The following is a 7,010-nucleotide window of genomic DNA, read 5'->3' on the forward strand; positions in this document are numbered from 1 at the left end:
GCCAAGCGAGTGATGGATGGTGGCTGCTTCCAAAGCTCTTCAAAGGAGACAGGCAGCTGCCGACTTGGAAACGACTCTCCTGTAGGGACAAAACCCAAATACAAACACACACTGTGGGACCACTTTGGCTTTTTGTGCATTCTCCCTTTTGGCCCCCTGCTCTTGTTTGCAATTTGCAAACTGCAGGGCATTGGGCAAAGCAAAATGTCCCAGGCTGCCCTGGAGAGTAGAAAATCTTAACAGAAAAGGAATCATGTGACTATCCTAGCACCTGAATAGATATCTTCCCCTTTCAATTCTCAGAAGTTCCCGGAGGCTTCTTGTCCTACCCATCCTGTAAAGAAGAGGCCGGGCGCGGTGGCTCACGCCTGTGATCCCAGCACTTTGGGAGGCTGAGGCAGGCAGATCACAAGGTCAGGAGTTCGAGATCAGCCTGGCCAACATGGTGAAACCCCGTCTCTACTAAAAGTACACAAATTAGCTGAGCGTGGTGGCATGTGCCTGTAATCCCAGCTACTCAGGAGGCTGAGCCAGGAGAATTGCTTGAACCCAGGAGGTGGAGGTTGCAGTGAGCCAAGATCATGCCATTGCACTCCAGCCTGGGCAACAAGAGAAAACTCTGTCTCAAAAAAAAAAAAAAGAAAAGAAAAGAAAAGAAAAAGAAAAAAAGAAAAAGAAGAAGAAGAGGAGGTCCAGGAGATACAACTTGCCCAAAGTCTGCACAGTCAGGGAGTGGTGGCAGAGCTAGGGCTCGTGAAAAGAAAGAAGAGAACTGATGTTGACTGAGCACCGACTGCAGGCCAGTCTCATGCTGGGGGCTTTGCCTGAGTTTTAGCTGCTTGCTCAAACAACAGGGCACAGCTATAGAGACAAAGCCTTGACGCATGAGGCAGGAAAGAGTCCCAGTCCAATGCTGTGGCCCAGCTTTGCAGTGTGTCCTTGGGCAAGCCACTTCTCCTTGCCTGGGCTTCAGTGTCTCCATTTAGGAAATGAAATGAATGGCATCAACATATTTGGATTGTGTGATAAAGACCATTCTTGGGATGAGAGGGCCCTCTGGGTGTCTTTTTAGCCATGAGAACCGGAACCGGAGCCACTCATTGATGACACGAACAGCTGTGGCATTGAATGAGGAAACACTTGCCTAAGACAAAAAGTCTTAACTCTTAAGCCAAGCCTTCCCTGATGCAAGCCCTGCCATCCACTGCAGCTTCCACCTCTGCCTCCATCTCTCACACTCTGCGGGGCGGCGCGCCACTTCAAAACACTTAAGACTTTTAGAACAATCCTGATCTCTCTCACCTCCAGGCCTTTTCTCCAGGCTGTTTCCTCTGCCTGGGACTCCTTTCCATTCCACCCATTCTCTCTTGCTAATTTTTACTTGTTGTCTGTCTTCCTGTCTTTCTTTCTTTCTCTCTCTCTTTCTCTCTCTTTCTTTCTTCTTTCTTCCTTTCTCTCTCTTTCTTTCTTTCTTTCTCTTTCTTTCTTTTTCTTTCTTTCTTTCCTTTCTTTCCCTTCCTTCCTTCCTTCCTTCTTTTCTTTTCTTTTCTTTTTGACAGGTCTTGCTCTGTTGCCCAGGCTGGATGCAGTGGTATGATCTTCTACTTCTTCCAGAGCATTGCCCTCTCTCCCCTTACTTCACCTCTAAAATTTGTTTAGGTGTTTCCTTTGTACATCCATGCACTCCTGCACTCGCTATCAGGAACTTTTTACCATGTTGTGATTTCCCATCAACTTGTTTGTCTTCCCCACCAAATTATAAACTCCATGAGGACAGGACGAAGTCTGTCACAGCTGCATCCCAGGTGCCTAGCACTGGGCCTGGCACAAAGGAGGTACAGACAAAGAGTGAATCCTGTTAAACTAGAGCAGCAATGGAAATCCATGATCTTCCTGAGAAGATTATGCCCCAGAAGACCCTCAGAGCATCAAACAGAGGGTCTTTTGCTCCCCTCTTTTCCAGAACTGCTGCCTTCCATCAAGACTTGTTCTCAGCAGTAACAGTGGTGATAGCAATCATAGTAATTGCGTTTCTAGCTGTGAAATCAAGAGGGCCCTCTGACCCCCAGAATGACCTTTATCAAGCAATCAGCATGTTGAAGCCATCGTTCCATTTGCTAAATGGAGAAACTGAGTCCCAGATGGGGAAGTGGCTTTTCCAGGGACACAGAGACACTCGTCCTCTTGTTCTGAAACCATTGTAACAACCTTCTCCTGCCCTTCCGGAATCCATGGTAATCCTCCTTCTCCATACGGCAGCCAGAGTGGCCTTTGAAAAGGCGGATCAGATCACATTCCCCTCTGGCCACAACCCTTCAATGTGTCCCCATCTTACTAAAAGCCCAAGTCCTTAAAATTTCCTACAAAGCCTTTGCAGGTTGAATTTTAGAAATAAAAAGGTACAGGGAGGGCTTCCCTGATCCCAACTGGAATGGCTTTATGTTACACAATCTGGGATGAAAGAACCCTTGGGGTCATCAATTCAATTTACACCTTTTTTTTTTTCTTTTTTTTAGAGAGAGAGTCTTGCTATATTGCCCAGGCTGGAGTCCAGTGGTGCAATCATAGCTCATTCCAGCCTCGAACTCCTGGGCTCAAGCGATCCTTCTTAGTAGCTAGGACTACAGGGTTGTGCAACTGCGTGTAGTTCAATCACACTAAATGGAGAAACTGAGTCCTGAGATGGAGCTAAGCATGTACCCTTGGGATCAATACCAGTGAAAAGGAAGAGAAGCCATGAGGACTGGGCAGAGGGAGAAGCCAGGGGGGGATCCAGGCCCATGAACAGCCTCCATCAGTCCCGTAGGGAGCCCTGGAACTAGAATGGCCCATCAGAGTTGGAGAGCATCAGGCAAAAATGGCCAGACCCTTATATCCCTACTGTGGTCAGTCATTGGATGTGGGCAGCCAGCCACCTGCAGCTAAGCCACCTCTGAACAAGCGGACAGCTGAGGGTCATAGGCTAATGACAGCACTCTCAGTCATTGTGGTAAGAAGCCTTTCCTCCAAGAGAAATCCTGACAAAAGCCCCACAGAACTATTACGTTTCTACCTCACGGCCTTTGCCCTTGCTGTTCCCCTGACCTGGAGTGCTTTTCCCCCTGCTAGTCCGATGATTTGTGCCCTCGCTGTCTTTAGGACTCTGCTCAAATGCTACCTTATTCAAGCATCCTTCCTTGACCTCCCCCCAATAAAAAAGTTGTCCACTCCTCCTCCCCAGCTCCCTGATACTGCTTCACAGTGGCCATCTGACACACGGTGTAAGTCTTGTAGGTTTGTCATTTGAGTGCAAGACCCAGCAGGACCTGACTAATCCAGTGCCAAGCCCAGAACCGCATATTCTGTAGGAACTCAATAACGGTCTGTACACTTACCCCATAAGCCTTCAATTCTTCACTTACACCAGAAAAAAAAAAAAAAAAAAAAAACAGTGGATTTGAGAAGAACCATGTATAGCAGTTCCATGTATTGGCCTTAGACAGGATGGCAGGCTTAAGCATTTGTGGCATGGCAGTAAGGTTGGGGCTGTTACCATTACATTATTTTAATTCTCATTATCTCTGTTTAACACAGCAGGCAGCCAAGGTGGGCACAGGAAAAGGGACTTGCCCAAGGTCATGCATCAGGGAACAGCTGAGCCATTGTTAAGAGCCTGGGACTGACTGACTTCACAGCTCCCCTAACACTGCATGGGTGTGGAAGGAACTCCTCAGGGTTCCCCTGACATTGCAGGGGTGTGGAAGGAACTCCTCAGGGCAGCTGCTTCTCAACTCAAGGGGTGCTGCCACCCCCAGGGCCCCTGAGCTATTCCTCTTACTTCCTGCTTGAATCTGCAATTGCCTTCCTGAACAGAATGGTGTTTATTAACTTCCCACTGAGCTCATTACTGAGCAGACACCTTATCACCTGCCACCTGTATGCTGAGCTAAGACTAGTAATTCCCAGGCCATAAATAGCCCTAATCTGCATCCCACGGAGCCAGGGACCACCAGCTTTGCAAAGAAGTTCAAATCACAGGCCAGAAGCTGGCTCTTTTTCTGTCCCTACCCCTGGCCACCACTCTACGGCCATAATTCAGGCATGAGGTCATCGAGTCAGCCAAATCTCTCTGGTCTCCCTGCTTCAATTCAGCGTTTCTCTTGGTGGCATGACAAATTCACTGCCCTGTGGAACTCACTCTCAGCATGGCTGAAGAGTACCCTGGTTGGAACTTTCTGTGATGATGTGGCAAAGTGTCAGACACAAGCTGTACCACAGACTCACTCTGATCTCTTGGGTGAGCCGGTCAATCTCTCTGAACCTCAGTTTTCCCATCTCTATAATGGGCAGAATCATTCCTCTATGATTGTTTGCTGTGGTTTAAATGAAACAATAGATGCTTTGAGCCCAGGACAGGACTGAGAGCTCAATCTATCAAGGCCAACTTCTCCAATCGGCATAGTAGGCAGAGTATCTAGGGACCACAATATACTTAGGGGCCCATAAAAATGCTCTTGTTTCTTTTAATTATTAGTATTTTTGTTTTATTTTATTTTTATAGAAAGGAGGTCTCACTCATGTTGTCCAGGCTGGTCTCGAACTGCTGGCCTCAAGCAATCCTCTCACCTTGGCCTCCCAAAGTACTGGAATTATAGGCATGAGTCATTCACTGCTAGCGAGCTGTGTGGACTTGGTAAAGTCACCAACTTCTCTGATTCTCCTTATCTTGAAAACGGGGATGACAATGCTCCCCCCTACCCCACAGATGCCCACATCCCCATCTGAGTGCTAGGAATTTCCCTTAGGACCTCCTGGCAATCTGTCAACCAGGAATTTCTCTGCATCTTCTTACAGTCAGAAACATTATTTTTTCCCTAGGCCATCTCTAATAGCCCAAGTTTTCTAGATACTACAAACTGGTTGGGAAAACAGGGCTGTCTGGGATTTCATCCTAAAACACTTTCCCTTGATTCCATGGGAGGGGCTGGAAACAAGCTGGAAATGCGTCTTCCTCCCTCTTCCGTATCTGAGACTTACTGCCCACTCTCCAGCCTTCCGTCTCTCCATCTGTCCCATCCAAGGCCGTTGTCTCTAAACTGAGATCTATACTTTCTCTTCCCCAGTCCCTTTTCCAACCAGGAGGGATCTTGTCAGAATCAAACCCGATTGTGTCACTCCCTGCTTAAGACTCTTCGATGTTTTATTCCCGGGATCCAAAACAACTCCTGATTGGGGCCTCGAAGGCATGCATGGTCTGGGGTCTGCCAGCCTCTCCTTCTGTCCACCTTCCTCTCCCACCACTGTGCACTCTTCCCACGTCTTACACTCCCCAAGACCCTGCTGCCACAGGGCCTTTGCACTGGTTTCTTCTGCCTGGAATATTCTGGCAACATGCTTTATTACCCACTCATTTGTCCCTGATGAAACCTTACCTCCTCTGAAACGTCTTGCCTAATCTTCTGGCTACAGAGAATGCCTGTCCCTTTCTAGCCGACTCCTTTGTTTTTCTTCATAACCCGTATGAAACCCATACAAAAGAGTGTGGTCTCCCTGTGTAACATCTGTCCCTCCATAGAATGTTGTCTCCATCTCTCCTAGAAGTCCCAGGGTGGGGCATGACCCCCTTCTGTCCTGAAAGGGGCTGAGGACCCCAGCTTGGGAACTGACTGGATGGGCCCCAGAGACTCAAGAGGAGACAGACCCTCTGTCCTTGACCCTTGACCAGGAAGCACAGCTGGCTCCAATGGGTGGAGGTACGGGGCATTCAGGGCTGGAAAACGCTTACTGGAAGCATCTATGGATGCATAATCCCTACATCTGCAGACCAAGGGAAAGAAACTGTGGGGACTAAACATTTCTGTGCAAGCGAAGGAAGACAGGGCGGAGAGAAAAAGATCTGACTGGGCATGCGCGGTTGAATTTAAATCACAGCAAGGAGACGGCCGAACCTGGAGCAGAGTGAGTGAAGAGGAGATGGCACGTGGAGTGTGTAGAACCTTGTAGTGTAACCCTGGTAAAAACAATCAGACTTCATGCTGAGAAAAATGGAAAACCACTGAACACACAAGTGGCTGGTCTGATTTGCTTTGCAAAACATCACTTAAGCTGGGCGCGGTGGCTCATGCCTGTAATCCCAGCACTTTGGGAGGCCGAGGCGGGCGGATCACGAGGTCAGGAGTTCGAGACCAGCCTGGCCAATGTGGTGAAACACCGTCTCTACTAAAAATACAAAAGTTGGCCCGGCATAGCGGCACGCACCTGTGATCCCAGCTACTCGAGAGGCTGAGAGGCAGGAGAATAGCTTGAACCTGGGAGGCGGAGGTTGCAGCGAGCCAAGATCATACCATTGCACTCCAGCCTGGGACAGAGTGAGACTCCGTCTCAAGAAACAAACAAACAAACAACAACAACAACAAACACATCACTTTGGCTGCTGGATTTTTCCTTCTACCATTATGAGCTGTTGACACCTACATTGTTCTACCCTAGATCCGTGTGTCTCTCTGGACAGCCCCCGTGGGATCATCTCCAGCTCCTTGACTTCAGTGTGCTTTACAAACTCCGTATCTTCCTTCTACCCAGGACTACTTCTCTTCGCAGGCCCCAGCTCAGCAGATGATGCCAAACTCCACCCAGCCCCCCAGGCCAGGAAGCATCCTTGTCATCTCCTTCTTCCAGCTCCATACCTGGTCCATCACCATGTCTTGTTAGGTGGACCTCCCTGCATCGCTTACACCTTCCCACCTCTTGCCACCCCGGCTGGGCCCACTCTAGGGCCAGGCACCTTATCTTTTGCCTGAACAACCTCAGCAGCCTCCTCCATGGTCTTCCTGCCTCCACTTTTGCCCCCTTAGAATAAATTCTCCGCCAGCACCCAGAGGACTCATTCTAAAATGCAAATTTCTTCCAGGTGCACTGGTGGCTTGCACCGGTAATCCCAGCACTTTGGGAGGTCGAGGTAGGAGGGTTACTCGAGGATAAGAGTTTGAGAGCAGCCTGGACAACATAGTGAGATCCTGTCTCTACAAAAA

The sequence above is a fragment of the Macaca mulatta genome, chromosome 10, assembly GCF_049350105.2.
Source record: "Macaca mulatta isolate MMU2019108-1 chromosome 10, T2T-MMU8v2.0, whole genome shotgun sequence".
Classification (NCBI taxonomy): domain Eukaryota; kingdom Metazoa; phylum Chordata; class Mammalia; order Primates; family Cercopithecidae; genus Macaca; species Macaca mulatta.